The 24,130-nt window shown below is 31.3% G+C and overlaps 1 protein-coding gene across 1 annotated transcript in view; it reads right to left on the reverse strand.

The window, feature by feature from the left end:
- Positions 1–24,130, reverse strand: part of LOC128990836 (synaptotagmin-5) — a 233,353-nt gene that overhangs the window by 167,472 nt on the left and 41,751 nt on the right. The window contains exon 2 of the mRNA XM_054413449.1: positions 3,873–3,908. The gene's annotated coding sequence lies outside the window, so the exon portion shown is untranslated. The remainder of the gene's footprint in view (positions 1–3,872; positions 3,909–24,130) is intronic.

The following is a 24,130-nucleotide window of genomic DNA, read 5'->3' on the forward strand; positions in this document are numbered from 1 at the left end:
CCCTCTGTCACATAGTTATTGACACAAAGAGTCACATAAATTAATAATGTATATTATTCTTGTATTACTGGAAAAAATATGAATAATTTAAACAAAAGAAATATTAATAATTTTCTTTTCAAGAGGTAAGAGTAAAAATTAATGATCTCTTAGTGATGGAGCAAAAACAAAGTGTTTCAGGTGTTGTGTTCTTAACACAATTTTCAGAAAATTGATTTCTCTACAAACAGTCGTCTACGTTTATATCCTAAACGATTCAGCTTATAACTAAAGTACTTATATTTCCTTAAACTAAAATACTTTTTGGGTATTAAAATTAATTTTATCGAAATACACTATGCAATCAACTTAATGTCGATTTATGAAGAAATATCAATACAAAATTGTTCGGATACTACTAATTATTACTAATAAATGGAAAATAAATTTGATAGAGTAACAATTTCCTGCCAAATGATTGTTTATAAATGTTCAACTCAAAAGGAAGGTTGTGCTAGGTTTATTACCAGAGAAAAATTGACATATGTTATGAAAAGTTTACTTTATCTATATTATTGAAATGTCATGGGTTTAACCACGATGGGTTTTACTAAGCAATAAGCTGTCGTTTGGCGTGTAGTGGTGTGAGTATTATGATACAGAGTTCCCTTGCCTGTTGAACCCATCTTCTTTGTATTTTAGATTGGTGGCACGGTATACTCGTATATTCTAAGCTACAGAGTTACAGTATCATGAAGTTTCACATTGAAATAAAATAGTTGATTAATGAAGAAGGGAAAATTACAGAAAAAGTTAACAAGCAGTGAATTAAAATAAAGCATGAATAGCTAATGATTTACACAACCATTGATTGATAAAGATTAAATCCAAGCCTCAATGACCAAACGACGAGATCAGCGATGTAAATCAGGTGTAAAATCCTAAATAACAAAGTTGATAGTTTGTTTTTGTTGAGTAAGATTGCTTTTTATGTTCCTCGTAATAATTCAAGATAGTCAATTTTATTTTTTATCCCTCGCTGTAACACTGTTCAATTTGACAGTTTTTCACTTTTTACAGGCTTACGTTTATTAAATGTCCACAATAGTAAAATAGATGTTTTTTTCTGACACTATTAAGCAGTTTAAATTTAAGATAAACGCTTTGCTTACGTAATGTAATCCATCCCTTTGGATTTGCAGCCAAAATAAGTGAAATTTTCAACAACGTTGTCCATTTTTATTAACTTGTATTCACTCTTTTTTACTATTATCATCACTGGTTTTGTATTGTCTATTTATGTGCACTTTTTGTACTTTTTTTTCTCTTCACTTTAGGTATTAATATTGTATTATTTTTCATTATAGCTGTTTTGGGTTTATACCTTTAGCTATTGTAAATTGTGTACAAATAAATAAATAAATAAATGGTAGTTGTGTTTGTAACGTCTTTTATATGTCTTTTGAGCCTTTCACTGGACTACATGCATCACTTGATGTTTTGCTTGATTATGTTTTGGAATTACATCGCCGGAGTAAACTTCTTGTGACGAGCAGAGAAGTGTCACGGGATGATCAAAGTTAGAGCTTGTGGGTTGAAATTGACAAGTTGATTGATGTAATTCGATGGAGCATTAGCTAAACTAGTTTAGCGTCAGCCATGTCATTCCTATCATCGCACGTACAACTAACCAATACAACTACTAGTTCTAGGCCACTGGCCGTGTTGTAACACTTCAAATCAATTGCACTCTTTGAATATATTCTAAGTTTAAAAATAGTAATACAAAAATAAATGTACACAACACTTTAGTGAATGAATTCACTAACAGCAAATCGTAATTTAGAATTGCATCAATGTTTGAACTTTAATCTATGTAACATGAGATAACTTTGTATGGATCAAATAAATATCAACTTTTTCATTGCACCTAATAATTTTTTAGATTATTAAAACAAATATATATACATGAAAAAATTCGATTAACTTTCAACAATTAAAATAATGTTAACCTATAAAATATAATTATAAAAAAAAAAACCAAACGTTGCTCAACTTTTTAAAGTACAATTAATTAAACAAGTGAGTGTACTGTAATTTTTTGTAAGTATCCATGTTAATAAGTATGCTTTATGTACTTTAATACATTTTTTTCTATTGCAATGTTTCTTACAAATTTAAAAATTTTCAGCAATTTACTCTATGCACAAACCCTACCAATGTAGAATTTTTCCTTTTAGTTTTGTATTTTAGTATTGTTTATATGTTTTTCATCCCATTCATATTAAATTACATTAATTATATTGAGGAGTAAGTAGGAGATTTTCATATTGTTGTTGAGAGGCTAAAGGAGGAAAAATGCTTGTTTGATTATTTTATGGAAAAAAATTTGCTAAATTTCATTTCACTTATTAAGAATCAAACACTTAGTAAAGTAACAAGGTTTTGTTCTTGTATTTATATTAATATTAAAATACAACAGTCCTTTAACTACTACCCTATTAAAAATGGTGATACATAGACAAATGTGATACATTTTCATAGAAAATGCAATGCATATATATTTTGCTTCGCTCAAATTATTGTTTTCATGTTGTATAAGTCACTTTGAACGGGGGTTTTTTTTAATCTCTCATTCGTCATGTCTCCTGATAAACACCGAAGAAAAGGCCTAAAAGTAGTATGATTAAATGCAGTTTTGCAAGTGAAACATTATGAATTATGTTATAAGTTAAGAACATATCCAAAAGAACAATCGGTTATAGCGTTTTTACATGATGTACCCCAATACCATAAATAAAAGAACCTTAAAGATGTAAGGTTAATTTAAGGGTGTGATGTTCAGTTTAATTGCACTGCAGTTGCTACTCTCTTATTGGTCTCTTGAGATATTTCATGGAAAATATTAAATGTTACAGTTCAAATACGAGACCTTTATAACAGTGCACTTGACAGATTTGAAAACATTGTAAATTTATAAGAGTCTTAGATACTTAAAAATAACTTATTACTTAAATTTCCTTTAATTGTTAGTAACAGATGTGTTAAAAATGTTTTATTTAACACATAAGTTAGGCGAATTTCTTGAAATATGACTTGTTAAAGTAAAAAACGAAACCTAAGTTAACAATCTTAACTAAAATGCCAATCAAACAATATTCATATGCCTGCCATTTTCTTTAGCAAAGAAACAAATTTGTTAAAATCCATGTTTTAGCCCCTGAGCTGTATAATAACTAAAATAGACTTTACCTTCGTCACTGCAGCTCAAATACTGGTGTAACTACATTACGTCCGTTTCGGCATTGCAATACCATCGTCAGACTACAAAAACTCAGCTGAAGTAGCGTCTTTGAAGACTTTTGCAGTCGGCGTTTTGCTTGGAACAGGAACATGTCAACCGTTAGTACGACAGGCCAGATCGGTTTTTGTAAAAATTTTAAATGTTTCGTATTGTTCGTGTGTGTTTTGTGTTTAAACTTCAACGACGCTACTTCAGCTGAGTTTTTGTAGTCTGACGATGGCATTGCAATGCCGAAACGGACGTAATGTAGTTACACCAGTATTTGAGCTGCAGTGACGAAGGTAAAGCCTATTTTAGTTAACAAAATGTTTATTTTATAAGCTACAAGATTAGTATTTCAATACCTTCATTTGATTGACTTACAACGTTTACGGACGAATATTAACGTAAACAGCTACTACAATAACCTATTTCAACATCACGTGTACTTGGAAACGTCTGAGACTGGTAAAAATGCAGTTATAGCATTTTTTATCATCGTATCATTTTGATCATCTAAACTAAGATTTAAAGATATCGTAATGAAAAGTACATCACGTTTTCTTTTCATGAAATAAATCAAATAAAGAGATAACAATGATCAACTTACCTTAAACGGATACACGTTGCCGGTTGTGAGTTACACCTGAAACATAAAACGTAACTGATTATGAACTAAAATTGTCGTCAGAGTTGAAATAATGCTGCATACATTTTGAAAATCGAACTGTATTCGTTAAGCTGGAAAAATGTTAAATGTCTGTTGGAAGTTTGCGTTGGCTGATCATTGATTGTAAAAACGGATGAATTGACACAATTCTTGCAACTGCGGAGTCAGATTTAAATGAAAATAAAATGTATTATTGAGATGTGCAAACATATGATTAATTGTTTGGTATTATTAACGAGATTTAATGTGAGTATTACTTTGCTAATATCAACTACTATAGTAACTTAGTGACTGCCTACATGAAATTTAAAATGTGCGTTTTAACATCTCACAGCTGGATTTAAAACCTTCGAAAAATGTCTTTTCTTAGTTCGTGAATTCCAAAACAGCCTACACAAAATAAATATAAATATTTCGATTAATTGAGTCGAGTACTGTAATTCTTTCATGTATTTGTAAATATCCATCTGTTGTTTAGAAGCATTTTTTCAATTACTAGCTATCAATCGAGATCGCCAGGAAACATCGAATACATGTTTAAACTAAACAAGAAGTGATTTAAACTTTCCTAACTACTTCTCGAGTTACTTTAACGTTATTAACTATCTTGGAATTAGTTTCAAGATAAGAAGTTAGATTCTAATCAGTTAAGTTCCTAACGTTGAACCATGAGAAAGTCTTCACCATCCTAGATTATTTAGGTTCACAAGTTGGAAAATGTCTAGGAAATTGTTATCATTAAAATTTTTATGGCTTATAAGATTAGTAAGCTTAGACCGAGATTTAACGTGCAATTTCGTTAGCATTCTATACCTTTAAAACCTTCCTCGTTTAATATCAAGTAGCGGGAAGATTTTAATCAACTAAACATTCATCAAGATAGGAGCTTCGTCTCGAGTGTTGAAACACCCTTGAGTTTGGCAAATGACATGGAAGTCACGTTGTAAATGCAAGGACAATGAGTAGTTATACAAAAACTATTATGTAGGTGCCAAATATTAGGGTTTTGACTTCACTATACCGAAAATAAATACACCAAGATAACGGTTTTAAATAGTGAATACATCCTAAAAATCCAACTATACTTTAAAAGCTGACGATGTTAACTGAAACTATACTAATAACAAGAATACGGTGTCCTAATATTTTATATAGCTATTTAATTCTCTTAAATAATATAAAATAAATCCTATATTATTAAGGAGGCAGTTTACCACTATATAATTATCGAGATAATAATATAGAATGTTCCAGATTTACTATTGATTTCTACATGTCATTTTCAATTGTATTTGCAATATGTATTTAATTCAAATAAAATATAGAATGTAAAAAGTGTTTGTAAAATTTTTATTTCCGAAGACAAAGCAAGAACAAAGTTATACATTAATGTCGGTTACAACGAGTTATTTTTTTAAAATCTTTGTTCATTATTCTTCATAATTTGAAGAATTTAAACAAATTATAATTCTTTCATAATTGGAATGACGGAACGTTTTGTAGAAGGACATATAATTGGGAACCACATTTAGCAATGTATTAAACAGAAGTGACACGAGAACTACTGGACAAAGTTATAACAAGTCTGAGGTTTGTCATCAAAGCTGAGAGCCAAACAGATGCTACAAACACTAACGAGATGAGATGGTTGATTCTGAAAACAATGTCAACATCATGACATGTCTTAGAAACTGTGATCACATTCTGAACACAAAATATATAAATATTAAAATTAAAATATATTTTCAACTAGGCCAACTACATTATCCTCTAGGTTTATAGTAATAATCACCACAGATTAAATCATTAGCTTCATGCAAATGCGTTACATAAATAGATTATACACAATGCAATTGTTTCTATTTAGTCATCCACAGCTGAAAAAACATTGGGTAAACATATAGTCTTCTTATAGGCCTACACTTATATACGCCCCGAAAATGTCTCCAGAAAACTCAATGCCTCATCATTGTAGTTATTGTAACGATGTTAGTTATTTACAATCAGGTAAAATTGTACAGAGTATGATCCGAAATGCAATTCAAAGTCGCAAAATTATTTACCTAACCCGCCATGTTAAACTTCCCTATCCCAAGCGTGATGTATACAACTTCCTTACTTCTCGAGTGATGTAAAGTATCAAAAACTCACTCGGTGATGTAAAGAAACCCATTTAAATAACATTGAGTGCTAAACTTAAAAAATATACCTCTATGGAGCCAACGACGTTCAACGCTAGGAATCAGCTGTGCGCTTGAATGTTATTGTTATGCTTTAAAGTATTTTCCTAACCTACCTTTTGTTTGTAAAAGAACGTTTCTGTTAGAAGATTAGTGAAATGGATAATGAAAAATATTGTACGTAACCCTATGCATATTGTTGGGTCAGGTAAAATCTTGTACGTTACACGTTACGCAAGAGCGTGTTTACATCACTTAGGGGAATTATGCAACTCGCTTCCGCTCGTTGCACAACATTCACCTGCGTGATGTAAAAACGCTCTTACTACACTTGTAATGTAAATAGCTATTACACTTCTTTAACACTTATCGTTTAAAATGTTTCAACTTTTAAAATAACACTGCAGAAATTTTTTATAACTAGCAATTAAACTTCAGTAATTGCTCGGGAATTCGCAATCGGCTGAGTAATTCTTTATTAAAATACTCCCGATAGTAGCCTGACTTTGTTAAGCAAATATTTGCAAGAATGTAATTAGTAAAATTCATTACTAAAAGTTGCAGTATGAAATGGGTTTTAATGCAAAAAAAGTTGTTATTGTGTTTAAATATCAATCAATATAATCATTTTAACTGCAAATGTAAACACATATTCTGGTCAAGAATGTACATATTATATTTCAAAAAATCCTTTGTAAAATATATATTAATCTCTTAAGGTGTTTTTAAACTCTTATCTCGAGTTTTAACTCATATAGTATTTGTTTCATGGCGATATGTTTAAATACCCCCGCCGCAGCAAACCTGCCGACTAAGCGAATTTCCATTTGTCTGAATTGATTTTCAGTTAAATATATTTTAATAACATTAGGTTTAACGAGTACCTAGGTTTGCTGCTACAAGGAAACTAATAAAGTGTGTTTTTGAGTAAAATATTGATAGCTTAGTACAAAATAAATAAATTTGCCAAGTTTGATCAAAATATATTCATAAACAAGCAAACTACAACATTTGACAATATTCTTCATAAGAATAACATGAGAATTTTAAATTTACAATTTTTTAAATTTTCTCCGTTACTAATATTCGAACAAAAATACTTTTATATACTAAATTATTTGTTTTTTTAAGCTCTTTAAAAAGGTCTAAAGAGAAATTGGGAAATTTTGTGTTTTGAGGGTCAAAAGTGAGAAAAAACAATTTTTACCCCATAAAACCCCCCATAAAGCCCCGTTCCCATGGTCCGATCGTGCTGGTTCGCGAACTCATTCAAGTTTATCCCGCTTTACACCTCTAAACCAAATTTCATCAAAATCGGACAAAAATTACTCAAGTTATCGCGTTCACGGACGTATATATATATATATATATATATATAAAAATTTGAACGAATAGTGTTTTTGGCCTCTGGGGACATCATAATGAAAAAGTAAATCGGTCCCGGGTCTAGGTCTTACCGTGCCACCTACGGTAATAGCTACTTCCCTATAGGGAAATTCGCTAAAATACCACCAGCTTATTGTAAAATATTCACATAGGCCTACAGTAATTGCACCTAGGTTGGATAAATAGTACAAGAGTAACTATTCTCTTTGTTCTTCACCGTGGATTATTATGACCGAAACTATGCAAATCTTATCTTATATCTCTATAAAAGGGCTAGTTGTCCCCTGGAATGCTCTCGGACTCAATAATACTGGCTTGAATATATAATTAACGATTTATTTTAGCCAATGTAAGTTTTAGAAATGTTATTAGTGGCGTTTTTAAGCAAGGGTCAATACATTCAGTCATCTGGCGATGAATATGTTTCTTGTTGTAAAAAAACATAACAATTACCTTATCTCACATATCGGAGATTCAAAAAAAATTTCTAGACACACAGCTTAGTACAAAAGTCAGATACAGAGCTGCAAATAGCGGTAATGCCGCAATTCAGTTTACCAATGAAAACGGTTGGCGGCGAGAGGCCTCGCTATAGCTTACACGAGAACTATCGGAGCTATACGCAAAAACGGTCCTTAAAAAAAAAAACACCCCTCGTACATTCAGATATGACTTTAGTGCTGGTAATCAAATCCTGATGTTTCAAAAAATTATTGTCTTGCAAACAGTAATAGGCCTACAACTTTACTAAACCACAGTTCCTTTTTATACAGTCAGTAGGCTATCATTATTAGGGCAGAGGAACTGATTTTCCTTTTAATAAGAGATTATACAAATAGTTAATTTTTAGAGTTTTCGAAATACAATTCAAAGTCACGCAATTATTTAAACTTCTTTAAAACCTTGTTCAAATCTTTTTCTACTCATATAACTGCTCAGCATTTTAGCGAATTTCCCATATAGGGAATAAGCTATTACCGTAGTACTCATGGTAAGACCTGGACGCGGGACCGATTTTTTTTTTCGTTTTGAGGTCCCTAGAGGCGAAAAACACCATCCGTTCAAATTCATATATATATATATATATATATATATATATTTATATATTTATATATTTATATATATATATATATATATATATGTGTCCGTCAGCACGATAACTCGAGCAAAAATGATCCGATTTTGATGAAAATTGGTACAAACGTGTAAAAGTACGTTTATTCGAACGAGTTCGCAATCCAGCATGATCGGACCATGGGAACGGGGGTTTACGGGGGGTTTTATGGGGTAAAAATAGGTTTTTCTAATTTTTGACCCAAAAAACATAAAATTTAGCAATTTCTTTCCAAACCATTTTGTAGAGCTTAAAAAAACAAATAATTTAGTATATTGAAGCGTTATTATGCGCCTAATGGTTACGGAGAAAATTCCAAAAAATTGTAAATTTAAAATTCCCATGTTATTCTTATGGAGAATAAGTAAACTGTTGTAGTTTGCTTGTTTGTGAACATATTTTGATCAAATTTGGAAAATGTTTTTATTTCTTACTAACTATTCACATTTTACAAAAAAAATCAGTTTTACCCTCCCTGATGCAGCAAACCTAAGTACTTGTTAAACTTATTCTATTTAAATCAAGAATAAATGTTATATTCTTAAGTAGACATTTCAGTGTAAATCCAATCAGTCAAATGGAAATTCGCTTAGTCTGCAGGTTTGCTGCGGCGGGGGTATATATATATATATATATGTGTCCGTCAGCACGATAACTCGAGCAAAAATGATCCGATTTTGATGAAATTTGGTACAAACGTGTAAACGTACGTTTATTCGAACGAGTTCGCGATCCAGCATGATCGGACCATGGGAACGGGGGTTTACGGGGGGTTTTATGGGGTAAAAATAGGTTTTTCCCATTTTTGACCCAAAAAACATAAAATTTAGCAATTTCTTTCCAAACCATTTTGTAGAGCTTAAAAAAACAAATAATTTAGTATATTGAAGCGTTATTATGCGCCTAATGGTTACGGAGAAAATACCAAAAAATTGTACATTTAAAATTCCCATGTTATTCTTATGGAGAATAAGTAAACTGTTGTAGTTTGCTTGTTTGTGAACAAATTTTGATCAAATTTGGAAAATGTTTTTATTTCTTACTAACTATTCACATTTTACACAAAAAAAAAACAGTTTTACCCTCCCTGATGCAGCAAACCTAAGTACTTGTTAAACTAATTCTATTTAAATCAAGAATAAATGTTATATTTTTAAGTACCGGTAGACATTTCAGTGTAAATCCAATCAGTCAAATGGAAATTCGCTTAGTCTGCAGGTTTGCTGCGGCGGGGGTATTTAATTAAACTTCAGTAATTGCTTGGGAATTCGCAATCAGCTGAGTAATTATTTATTAAAATTGTCCAATTGGAAGCTTGACTTTGTTAAGAAAATAATTGCAAGATTTTATATTAATTTATAAACACTTAGTATGAAATGGTTTTGGTGACAACAAAAAAGTTGTTATTTGGCTTAAACATACATCAAAATAATTATTTTAACTGCAAATACGAATAGTTATAAATCTGGTCAAGAATATACACATCTTATTTAGAACAATCCTTTGTAAAATGTACAAAAACTAAGGTTAAGGTAGTTTTTTAAACTCTTGTCTCGCGTTTTAACTCATAAAAATCTTTAAATGTTGCCGTTAAAATGTCATAGAAATGTTTTCAGTACCAAATAACACATGTTAGTTAGTTATTTCCGAAACTTTACCTACAAAATACTAAGATAATATATCACGAAGATCCAATAGTTGAACAAAAGTAATAGCATTTTCTAGAGTTGCAGCCCAAATTTGTTATAAAGATATATTTAATACATTAAGTGTACCAATTTTTTAAAATTATTCTTGATTTTGAGTATAAAACAAACATTTTAAATGCACAAACATTTGTACATGTTATCAAATTATTTTCTTACAACGTTTGACAAAAAATTATAATTGTGAATAAAGTAACTCAGACATGTTAGATCTCTGTCCATGAAACTTGTAAAGTTGAATTAAGACGTAATCTGATTGGTCCAAATCCATTAATCAGATGAAACTGTCATAAAATACAATGTTTGCATGTTTGATCCCTCTTTTGGTCAATTGTGTGTTGCCTTGTGAAGATGTTAAGTAAAGTTGATTTTTTTTTAAGTACTTTAGTGTGTACCCAGGTAAACTGGAATGTTAACGTATTTACTTAAGTTTTTGTTCATCTAGTAAGTCTGTCAAAAAGAACAATGTTTAAACTTTGATTATATTTGAAACTATTAAAGTTTGTCAGTTTTTAGGGCACATGATTATTGGTACCAAAAAGCAAATTAAATTGAAGAATAATGATGAAGAATTTTAAGTAAATGATTTCAAATCATTAAAAATATTATTTTAATTAATTTTAGTTAAGCTATAATCAAGGATATCGAGAAGAAATGAATTTAAACTATATTTTTATTACTTAAGTGACTATTACTGATATAAAAAATGACCATATAATTTGATATATTTTGGAAAATTGTAGTAATATGAATATAAGAGCGATATTTTATTTTGTACTATGAAGTACAGAAAATCACAATCTAAATCAATTGTGATTTAGATTTTTACAACACAACAATTGTATTAACAAACGATCTTATGGTACCGGTGCACATGCATGAATATTTAAAGAAAAAAATATAGTAGGTCTACATTTCGATAAATTCAAAGGTCAAATAATTGACGAACGTCATCAGAACTACAGATTGTCAAATGATTTTACCTAACCCGCCATGTTAAACTTCCCTATCCGAAGCGTGATGTATACAACTTCCTTACTTCTCGAGTGATGTAAAGTATCAAAAAACTCACTCGGTGATGTAATGAAACCCATTTAAATAACATTGAGTGGATAACTTAAAAAATGTAACTCTATGGAGCCAACGACGTTTAACGCTAGAAATCAGCTGTGTGCTTGAATTTTATTGTTATTGTTATGTTTTGGAGAATTTTCCTAACCTAGCTTTTGTTTGTAAATGAACCTTACTGTTATAAGATGAGTGAAATGGGTAATGAAAAATATTGTTCGTAACCTCCTGTATATTGTCGGGTCAGGTAAAATCTTGTACGTTACACGTTACGCAAGAGCGTGTTTACATCACTTAGGTAAATTATGCAACTCGCTTCGCTCGTTGCACAACTTTCACCTGCGTGATGTAAAAACGCTCTTACTACACTTGTAATGTAAATAGCTATTATTGCTCTGAAATCATATATGACTTTGAATTGTAGAGTGAACAAATAACATGTATCGTACGTGTTAAGTGGGTGGTTGGGTGTAAACAGCTCGACCTTGACCTTTGGTTGATAAGCGATATCACTGGGATGAGGAAGTGTTATTGAAGCTGGATCATTGGTGACCACAACGCACTACATTGAAAAACAGAACCATCAGTCATGGGACTTCTTTGTTAAAGAGAGTTTAGGAACAAGAACAATAGGTTTTTTATAGGTCTTCGTTGTACAAAATAGTTATGATATGGTTTTACTAGTTATATTTAACTAGTAAAACATGGTCTGCTATAGTGGACTTTTGGTTATAGTTACTATTGATATGTAAATAACATTAAATTAAATTGATGCGTGCGCCTAAATCAAGTTTTTTTTAGGGATAACCACTAATAAAACAGAACTAATTTGAAATTCTGTATTTTATTTATATCCTTTATAATTTGTATTCAACTTTAATTATAAATCATAATAGCACAGAAACACCAAAATACATATTTTCTTATAAACAGTCTATGATTTGTACAGAATATATTTACCAAATAAATGAATCCTTCTAAATAAGACCCATGTTATTGTTTCAATAACATCATAATTCACAAAAACCTCTGATTTATTATAAAATATTCTACCATTGTCTTATTTTTATATTGACGTTAGAAGTTGTAGTAATTATGAATCAAAAACAGTATAGACGTAACATTTAGCATTGGACAGCATGGTGTGTGTAACATCACAGCAATCATGGTGACATAATTATACCTAATTATAATAGATATATTTATAATTAGATATATTTTAATTACAATATATCTTATATATTTTATCATAATCCTTTGCTTGGCACCAATATTTTCATGTATACTAAACTCTACTTACAAAACTTTAAAGAATGGCTAACAGCGTGCAAATGGCTGGCTAAAAATGGTACATTAATGGTCATAATAAGTTGGGGTAAAGTAACAAATAAAATTGCCCAATATCTTTCCAATATTAAATCCTAGTGGATGAAAATTTGAAATGTGAGTGGTATGACAAAAATGAATACTTAACAAAACTAACCCGAGTAAACTAATAAACAATGCACCAAACAATCCATCCATCAACAATGTTGTAGTTGGGATAGGCCAAGGTTACTTCAGGGTCAACCCTTTACACAGCTGTGGGAGAGATGGGAAGGGTGGGTAAGGGGGGGGGGTTGTTGTACAGTAACTAGCCTTGACGAGACCTTACATCCCCTCCTTTCACAGAACCAATACAAATATCATGAGGTCTGTTTTGCTGCTGTACAATTTATAGAGCCATTGTGAACAACTTAAGCTGCTGAGAAACATTATGAAACCTTTAGAGGTCACCAAGTTGGAAGACTCTGGAGGTCAGGAAGTGTGTTATGTTATTACCAGGGCGTAAAAGGTATAGCTGATATCGATGCTGTGATTGTGAAACCTTAGTTTGAAATCTACGAAAATTAGCAGTAGCCTAACTCGATTTTTAACTGCTTATGTTGTCTCGTTTTTCTTTTTCATTAAATATGAATCAGTAAACAATGATATTATTCAATATAGATCAATAGAGCTTCTCTTCGTCCCGGTTCACAAATGTTGCTCAGTTTAACAAAAGGTTTGTTGTATTATATTGTAAATCCTAAACAAAATTTAATACGAATAAAGTGTGACCCGGTATACAAAGGAAACTAATGGCATTACTGTACGTGCTCGAGTAAAGCAAATTATAGTTTTCAAGGTCGATAAACTTGATTAATTTAGGATAAAACATTTTTTGTTACTTTTAATATCAAATTCTTAACCGGCTCATGTTTTGTACGATTATATAACGTAGTGTACAGAGTGGCTGAAAAGTAACTTGCACCCTCCCCTTAACTTTTCAACAATTTGAGATATTTGAAATCGGATTGTGGCAACCTGTTTAGATACGAGAGGCTACAATAATGATGGTTAATTTTGAAAATTTTGCCCTTATGGGTAGTGGTGGGGGGGGTAGTCCAACTCAACTCAAAACTAAACAATAAACATAAAGAAAATAGAAATCGGACAACTAATAACAAAATGGCAGCAAAAATTATTAAGACATTGATTATTAAAATAATTTTTAACTGTCTTTGTTATTTGTGGTCCGATTTCTATTTTCTTTATGTTTATTGTTTAGTTTTGAGTTGAGCTACCCCCCTCCACTACCCCTAAGGGCAAAATTTTCAAAATTAACCATCACTATTCAGCCACCCTGTATACATATTAAGTAAAGAAGATACATTTGTGAATGTTTGCCGAGCTGGGTTTAACGCGCCGAATTCTTTCAACCGAGACAAAGCTACACTAAACTGTTGGCCACAGAATCGGTGTCGTAAATTACGCTTGGCTGAATAAAACTCAGCAGTTGACACTCGTGGCCTTACATGACTTATTTGTCCAATCTATAAGAATAATTTATATATCATTGTAGCAACTCTAATGTATAAAAGTAAACAATTGGTTTGCAAATACCTTAGATTTGCAATCCGAAAAATAAGTATTGTTTCTTTAAATAACAGTATTATATTGTGTGTATCTATATACTTCCATATAGGCTACAAATGTAGTAAGTAAATTGCTACTTTTCCACAAATAGCTTTTTAGAAATAAAATTGAAATGTTTAATTCATAGGCCAAAAGCCCAAAATCCATAGAACAGTGTTATTTGTGCCGGAAGGAAAGTATTATTGTTTATGCTACACAAGATTCGTCTTTGGTGAAAAACGATATTTGTAAAAAGAAACTCACTTTGAAAGGAAGTAAATATATTTAACCTTTTGCCACAAAATACCAAACAAAAAAGAAATTATGCGAATAGACTTTTAAACGTAACAAAACAATTGTCATTGACTGCTTTTAAATGAAATCTGTATTTTCTATTACATTTAGGAAATTGCTACGTTAAATCACAACAACTGGCTTATTATTTATCATGTTGTTATTTTAACTTATATATTTTTGCCTTCTGTATTAACCGAAGTTTAGTTTCAACGACTCTATTGAGCTATAAATATGATCTAATCATTGATTTAATATAACTATGTGTAAATTTAATGAAATGGATAATTTTTATTGGTTGTTTGAACGAGGACTTTCAGATTTGGAATCTTTGGATTCGACGTCAGCATGGCGTAAACGACTTATGGGTTCAATTTAAGCAGTTTCAATTATTCATCTATATATTTCTTACAGCTTTTAGAAATAAAACCATCTCTGATGTCCAAATGGAGAACCAATACAATATAGGTACCTCAAAAACTTAATGTGGAGTTTTACATTTGTACAATAAACTGTAATGTTACATTTAAAGTGGTGGCACCGAAGACGCGTCATTTATCTCATGATGTGTTACACTACAGACTTAGCCACCGCTTGACCAAAAATTGCCATGTAAATATAGAGTTGTAGGCATGTATGCATGAAACTTTATAAGACAATCGTACACTTAAAAGATATATAGTCACAAAAAGTACAAGTAAGAATATTGAATTGAACTAAATGTGCGATGTTAACTGAAAACGCAAACATGACCAAGTATAAAATGTTTGCAACAAGATGAATATTTAACACATTTCTCAAGGTATGAATAACGTTTATGAAACATAACATGTAACCCAACAAAACCAACAATACATCAACGCAATGCACGCGTAGGCTGGTTGAGATGAAGTGGGTGAGACTGCACACATACATTCTACCTGACAAACCAATTAGTTATCTTACAAATTTATTTCAAAAGCATTTCCATCAAAATTTCTTTTCTATATTTTACATTTCATGAACATGTATTTTCTCACTCACTAATTTATAATCTTAGTTGTTTTTGTTATGTCAACAGATATTACTGAAAGATATACTTGCTAATAAAAGTAAACACTTAATCATGAGATGATGTCACGCATAACTAGCTATATAGTAATATGACTAATTGAAACAACAGACATATGCTATTACTAATTGATGTTAAATATATAAAAAAAAACGTAGGGCCTAATCTTACGAATCGTCAACCTTTTTCTTCCGTTGAAAGATTTATACAATTTTGAAATACATCAGTTAATTTGACATTTACCGAAACGTGAAATAAATTAAAATTAACGTCCCTCAATATTTTTTATGTTTTATTTAAGGCATTTAAAGTTTTTTTATTCCAAAATATTTTTTGAAATTTAATTGAAAATAAAACTAGCCTATTTCTTAGCATGTATCATAAAATACAAACTGCCCTTTAGATGATAAAAACATACTTGACACATACTAAACTATACTCTTAGGTATACAATCACAATTTGTATCTTAACTAGAACTTATTCTATATAGGCTATTATTTTTAATTTCAAAATAGATTTAGAAATTTGATTGAAAATAAAACTATTTCTTAGCATGTATCTTAAAATACATACTGTCCTTTAGAATATAAATACATACTTGACACATACTAAACTACACACTTAGGTACACAATCACAATTTGTATCTTAACTAGAACTTATTTTATATATATTTAGAACAGTTTTATACAATCTTGCAAGGAACACAAGTAGGTATGGTTCGCAAAATCAAACACAAACGCAATAAAAGTGTTTGGGATAACCTTCAACATATTGGGTGGAAAGTATCAGGTTTTTATATAAAGAGACAAAGATGTTGGAGTTATATCTATTTCCTTTTGAGGGAACTACAGAAAATCGGTATTTTCTATCACATTTAGGAAATTGCTACGTTAAATCACAACAAACTAAATAATAAAGTATTCTAAGGTCATACTGAAGGAGAAACACAAATTTAAACAAAGTCTTTTTAAACTATTTACATGTTATTTACGTGTAGATAGGCTAACAATGAAAAATTATTAAATTAAAATAAACATCCTAAATTGAATATTTTTCACCCTCCATCATGGCGAGTAATCATATTATCATCATATTATATTACAATATGATTTGAAATATATGAGGAAAGATGTAAACTATAATATGTGTGCTAAGTATCTGTGCTGCAGTCGAGACACCATTCGTTTCTCTTTCGAATGTGGTCAAATACCAATTTGCCCAGTAGTTTATGAATTTAATTGCTTATGACTTTATTGTGTTTATTAAAATTTTAATTTTCGTCTACTACAAAATTATAGGAAGAGATTCTCTTGGATGAACTGAGAGGTTTGTCCAAACTACAATTAGTAGCATTTTATGCAGTCAGATATTATATTTCCTACTGTTTATTTTTAAATTATGTTTTACTAAAGAATAGATAAGTTTAATGCATTTAGATACTATTTTTCAAATGTTATCTAAATTATGAATTAAACACCTATTAACATTCTTTTTCTTACATATCTGGAATTTCTTAGTTAACTGTCGAAACTATCACCGATGTGTTGATGTTTAACATTAACAAATCTCTCTTGATAGACTGTAACTTTTATGATCCGTCCAAACAGGAAAATTCAGTAGATGGTTTCTAATAATTATTGCAAGTCCTTCTTTGACGGAAGCAGACAATGAAGAGGTCTGGCGTCAACAGTCAAATCGTCTCCATGGCAACCAGCTATAAATAGCCATACTCTTAGGCAAACTGACTACCATCTAATCAAAGATCGAGTTCATAGCTAGTTTATGAATGAATGCGAGTATAATGTATTTTATGTTTACAAACCCCCCTAAAATTAATATTAATATTGATTCATTGCCTATCTGTCTTGACTAAGCCTATGTTTCACTAAGCATTCATAGTTTATACTCTCCCACCACCCTCAACTATTTGCAAAAATTAGAGCTTTGTGTCAAACATAGCGAGAAGTTTTAGTTAACTGGTTACAGTCCATGAGTAAGACGTGGCAGTACATGATGTAAATTAATTTATGATCTAAAAAGAGGAAAACGTATAGTCTCACACATTGTTCATTTTTTACACAACAAACATGACAATTTCGGTTACTTTCCAAACCACGCAAAAACATCAATAACTGATTTAAGTTCTCTTTCTTTATATATGCATACAAAGCACTAAATCACTATAACCATGTTTAAAAATTGCTATACAATCACGTTTTCTCAGAAACAATAATACATTTTAAAACGAATGTCAACTGTGTCAAATGGAATTATTTATCCTTCGGAAGAACAATTTCTATTAGGGCCACGTGGAAGAAAACACACTTTAAGTTTTAATTAAAACGTGAGAGGGCCCTCTCTTCTAGCATTTCGTTCCCTTAACAGAGAAATTACGCAATAGTTTGAGCTTGAATGTCATAAATGGTTTGTTTCCATTCTAGCATCGATTGATTTAATAATGAATGTGTTAACATATTTATGAAGGCTTAATTAAATTAGTTTTTGTAGAATATCATTGAAATTAAGATGAAGACAAAACAATTCTACCTTTTGCTCAAACTTAGGGAAAATCAATATTTTTTTAATATTTTCACTATCTGTTTACTGGATTTAAATAATGACAGCTCTATGTTTTTAACATGACACTTGAATGCCAAAGGCGTGGTTCCTATTTGTCGCATTTCTTAATAAATCACTAAACACGTCTAAAGAGTAAAATACACGTTAGATGTTCAGACGTTTGGTTGGGGGAGAAACATCATGTAGATTGTTGAACAGGGATTTCAGAATTGCTGTCTATAATATTACGACCGCTCTGCTTAGGGATGTTTTCATTTCTCTTTATTTCCTCCTGGCACTTTTGTAATAACAACTTAGTGAGTTTATTACACCTTACATTCTATGTTGGATCTCACTAAAGATAAAAAAACTGCGTGTGTAATTAATTTTTGTAACCAGAAGAATGCCAAATACTTTTCGTTTTTGGATGGATGTTGACGGAATTGTTTTTTCTGCTTGCACTTTAAATCTTCGGTTAAAAAATAAAAAATTCCACCATTAAGTTTAAATTTAAATATAAATTCTAAAAAAAGTAGTATTATGAAATAGTAGCATTTTATGAAAAGTTAATTCATAATCTACCACAATTCAAAATTTGACCCATTCAAATATAGTTAATACGTCTGACCGTAACAATCAAACATGACAATGCCAGAGTAAATCATTTGAATTGTTAATAAAATCAGCTTAATACAGTCAACCTATGCAGTGAATAGATCCGCCAGAACTCATGACTAGATGTATAATGGGGAGAAAATAGCTTTACCAGATTATATGTGCTAAAAATATTTTTTTCACCACACTATGATGATAATAATGGTTTAATTTACCTCTGTCAATATGGTCCTTGCGTAGTTTGTCACTACTGCAGTTTCGTGCTCGTGGAGCACATCATCAGGTGAAGGTCACAAAAAGTTAAAACATTTTCCTTACGTGAAGGTCGTCAATTTAACACACCGAAAAAACACAAAACACACGAACGGTACGAAAAAAACATTTAAACTTGGCCAATACATTAAAGACATTACACACGGGGTCCGGCGCCGGTAGAAGGCAAGTCATGACTTGCCTTCTACCGGCGCCGGACCCCGTGTGTAATGTCTTTAATGTATTGGCCAAGTTTAAATGTTTTTTTTTCGTACCGTTCGTGTGTTTTGTGTTTTTTCGGTGTGTTAAATTGACGACCTTCACGTAAGGAAAATGTTTTAACTTTTTGTGACCTTCACCTGATGATGTGCTCCACGAGCACGAAACTGCAGTAGTGACAAACTACGCAAGGACCATATTGACAGAGGTAAATTAAACCATTATTATTGTTGCTGTATGGTCCAGAGGCTACCCATCATGACACTATGATGTTTTTAGCTGTATTACATACGTTGATTTGTGGCTGAAAGTTACGTTTTGCTGGCTATACCAGCTGTCATCGTAATTTGGGGACCGAGCAGGTTTTTACAGGCCGGGGCCGCAAAATCAGCTGTCCGCTTACTTACTTAAAACATGAATGCATTTTAAATACACAATCAAAATCCATAGCATTGCAATATAATTGTGTTATTGTCACCGTTGCCTAGCAACTATTTATTTTTATTTTTGCTGACTCCTCAAATTATTTCTTCACATAACCTTAAAGTTGTAGTTGTGTTGACTATCAGTGTGTAATATTAAAGTGGTGAATAGTGGTAATAGGGTATAGTGTGGTGAAAAATAGCGTTCGTACCACGGACCGAAATGGTTTTGCAGCTCTCGATCGATTTAAGTTCTCGACTTCGTCTTGAACTTAAAAACTATCTCGAGCCAGCAAAACCTCATTTTCGGCCCTAGGTACGAAATATACTATTAAGCGCTTATCATCTGGAAAATATTTGACATAAGCTTTTAAACACATTTCAAATCAGGTTGAAAGAAGTCAGTAATTTTCATCAACCTATTCGATCTGTCGGTGGCTCATATCCAACTTTTGATTACATAACAGGCGATAACTTTAACAGGTGATGGAATGTCTTGGTGTATCAATAAGGTTTCAGTAAATATTATTCTTCAATCATCAGCTGTTCAAGTGTAACTTCACCGCAGTGAACGAATCAGGTAATAACTCAGGAAAGTAATTTTTGTAAGAAGAAAACCGGTAAAATGTGCCACCATTTTGTTACTAATGTTAGCACGATGATATGCACATAAGCAAAACCTACTTAAAAAAATGTATACATCATCAAAGTTATCGGTGCATAATTGAAGTACCCTGCCATGAAAGGTAGTTTAAAATCAAACTTTAACCTCTTCGTGGATCACCCTGTATATGAATATACATGCACTTTGTTGAAATTGAAATAGTCAGGCTGAAGTGTAAAATAGTTTTGATAACATCGTAATTCTTATATATTTCATTTCAAATACATTTAGATTTACATTTATTGCTATTTTCGTTGTGTTGACTGTGTCTTGTAACGTCATTATGTAGGCAATAGGACTGTACATCAAAGTCATTAAACTGATAATTGTAGTGCGCACTGTATCGTACGATCGTATGCAAAACCCTCAGTTTACAATTATAGTCTCTTAATTTATCTACATCTAATAACCAAAAGGAATCCTTCTTTATGATTTACGTAGCTGACATCTTGCAAGAATTTGCTTCAAACAATCTATACAACAGAATAGTTTACTGTAATTCGATAGTAAAACAAACATTTGGCTACACCTAACCAAATATTTATTAAATTAAGCATATATCACTCTCATCGAGCAATATTTGTGTATAACTCAGAGCTATCCTGATGTTTGTTAACACCAAAACTCGCGAAATCTGAGGTCAACGCACTGCCTAATCAACGCAATTCATCACCAACTCCGCTGACACAATTGATGGTTACAAGCGGTGACAGCTTGACGAATTACTCACTGAATACGAGAGTACAAAAACAAGTTTCGAAATCTAAATTATATAGTTGGCTTCAATTATTAAAAAATGGGGCAAAATAAAAATATCAATAGTACACGCAATAGTAAATTGCAATGTATGGCTTAAAAAATATTGCTGAAATGTACTATTAATTATTGTAGTAAATAAAGTACAACTGAGCACCCTGCATATTATAACAGATTATTATATTAATTGTACATTTTTGATAAATAATATATATATATATATATATATATATAATTAAATATTCAGAGTGCTCAGTTGTACTTTATTTAATACAATAATGTAATATATCAGCAGCCCTATTACGTGAAAACCTAAATTAAAATGCTAAAATGTAATTCGTAAGACTGTTAAAATGATCGTGTTTTTTGTTGCTTGAGACCAAGATGCCATTGTAGTTATTTCCAAAAGGTGAAATATCGATACATGGAGTTTCTAAGTGGTGTAGCCCTAGGATCTTTTAATGTAGGCCTTTAAATAAAATTTCCACTATTTAAAAATAGTATTTAAAAAAATATTACTTGAGGGCTATTCTAAGAATATAAGTGCTTCCTAGTTTTGATAATTTTTAAGGTAAGATCTTTCATATACGATTGGTTATCTTTTACAATTTAGTAATCAATTACACAAGATAATGTTTATATATTTCTCCTAACCGTTGTTTAATATAGTAAATCATGTATAAACAAAATGTCATAGCTACAAAACCTTGTAGCTGTGGTGGCTATATCATATTTTTATTTTATTTATCTTACTACTGACGGGCATACATTATTTCCTTTTGACAAATTGGTATTTTATAACATGTATAAACATGGAATGACAATGAACTAATAGAGTTGTTCATGTGTTTGATTGATCAATATTTTTGTAACATGTTCCCATATATCAACAATATCACCCACGTCACAATACGTTTCTATCATAGAACGTATGAGAGATTTCAATGCAAGTAAATTTATAATCTAAAGGCTATACATTATATGTCACTATGGCAACTCGAGCACGCGTCAGTGCTTATAGTGAAGCTAAACTAAACTTTGCAACATTTAAACCAACTTTTAGAACTTTTGTAGCTTTTTAGTTCCAATCATGTGAATGTCTCATGTAGGGATATTCTATTTCAGCTGGTGGCACCGTAAGATGTAGAGCCGCGACCTATTTACTTTTTCGTTCATATGTCCCAAGATTATAAACAAGAGACCAAAAAGTTAGTTAAATACCAATCGATCAATACAATCAATACAATCAATAGCAGGTTATTTATGTTGATGGACGCTCAAAAAAGGTTAAGTTATACACATTCCAAACAAAGAAACCCATTTTTAATTTTAATCACAACAAAGGAAACCATGGAGTTAATCACCATCTGAAATCAAGAGCATCTCGAAAAAAGGCCTTTTCAGTATGGAGTAGAAATATTTTAAAATATTGAACATATTTTGAACTGTATTTAAGATAATAAAAAAATACCCTAAATAACTTTGACAGTTTTGTGAAACAGAAAAGTAAATGCCTGTGTAAACAACTAAGCAAGAAAGAAATAATTTCAAAAGCTCACCAACAACTTTGACATTATAACTCACACCTTACAAATTTAATATAGGTTAAATCTTGTGTAGCTTTAAGGGGATGGTTTTAAACCTCAAGAAGTATTTATTAAGTTTAACATCCTCTACTATAATACTACTAGCTGTACCCGCGGGCTTTGCCCCGTTTAACTTCATAAGTATTCGCATGGCTCATTCACGTCCTGGTTGAAGTTCGTTCGCTACGCTCAGTCACCTTTAGGTTGGAGCTCGTTCGCTGCGCTCACTTGCCTTCAGGTTAGCTCGTTCGCTACGCTAACTCGCCTCCAGGTTGAAGTTCGTTCGCTACGCTCACTCACCTTTTGGTTGGAAATTAGCTGTTGTCATAAATAAAAAAATAGTGCTGCACCCTGTTGGTAATCCTTGTAACTTTGATGTTAATTGAAACTGCTGTTAAGATTCATTCATTCCTTTTAAATACTCGTATGAAAAATCTTAAGGTTAACATGGGGAACTACAGAGCCACTAGGGCGGAGCCTGAAAGGATTTTTGAGATAAGAATATGCTTTAATGTTAATCGGGAATGTGAGCTATCATCATGCCAAATTTCAGCCCAATGCGTCCAGTAGTTTATGCGTGATTGAGCTACACACACACAAACACACTCACAACCTCACAAACTTTCAGATTTATAATATTAGTAAGATAATCGCATGTTCATAGACATAATGTAATACAAATGAATAACAAAATACAGTCTGTGAATACACTACTTTGTCAAAACTCTAGGTATAAAATAACACAAAAATAAGCAATCCGACACTTGTAGCTCAAACAGGTAAGTGTAATAGATGTTATAAAGAGTAATGGTGATTACTTGGACATGTGTCGTTAGTCTAAGCACTCTAAGCACATATGTGATGTAATGGGAATAGCTCTTGATAAAATAAAAGTTTATCCTTTGGTTAGGGACATGGTTAGTTTGCATGTACTCGTTTATACCGGGTAAAAGGTTTTTGCTTGTCATTATCATATTTTGTATTCTAATTTTGTAGCAACTTGGAGAAAAAATTAATAATAACGTCAAATAACTTATACATTTTAAAGTAACATCCCATATACTTTTTAGAAGAGTTAATTGATATGAAATCAAAATGTACCTAATGTACAGTAAAACTCGTGAACTTTGGTGTTAAAAATCAACGCCAATCATTTTTCGCATCTACAGTTTCCTTGAGCAGTGAGAAAGATCTGATAAAAGGACAGCTTAAATGGGACGGTTTACAGTAGGTTCTGACACGTATTTGACATACATGCTTTGCGATGTACTGTAACAGCACGGCTAAGAGAGAGGTTTATCCATGAGACCAAGATAACACATTTCATACACTTTAGTGTATGATAACCTAATAATGCCATTACGGTAACGTTAAAAAGTGTAAGATAAC

The sequence above is a fragment of the Macrosteles quadrilineatus genome, unplaced genomic scaffold (assembly GCF_028750875.1).
Source record: "Macrosteles quadrilineatus isolate MER2022 unplaced genomic scaffold, UCM_ALF_1.0 Scaffold_3__2_contigs__length_128488019, whole genome shotgun sequence".
Taxonomy (NCBI): domain Eukaryota; kingdom Metazoa; phylum Arthropoda; class Insecta; order Hemiptera; family Cicadellidae; genus Macrosteles; species Macrosteles quadrilineatus.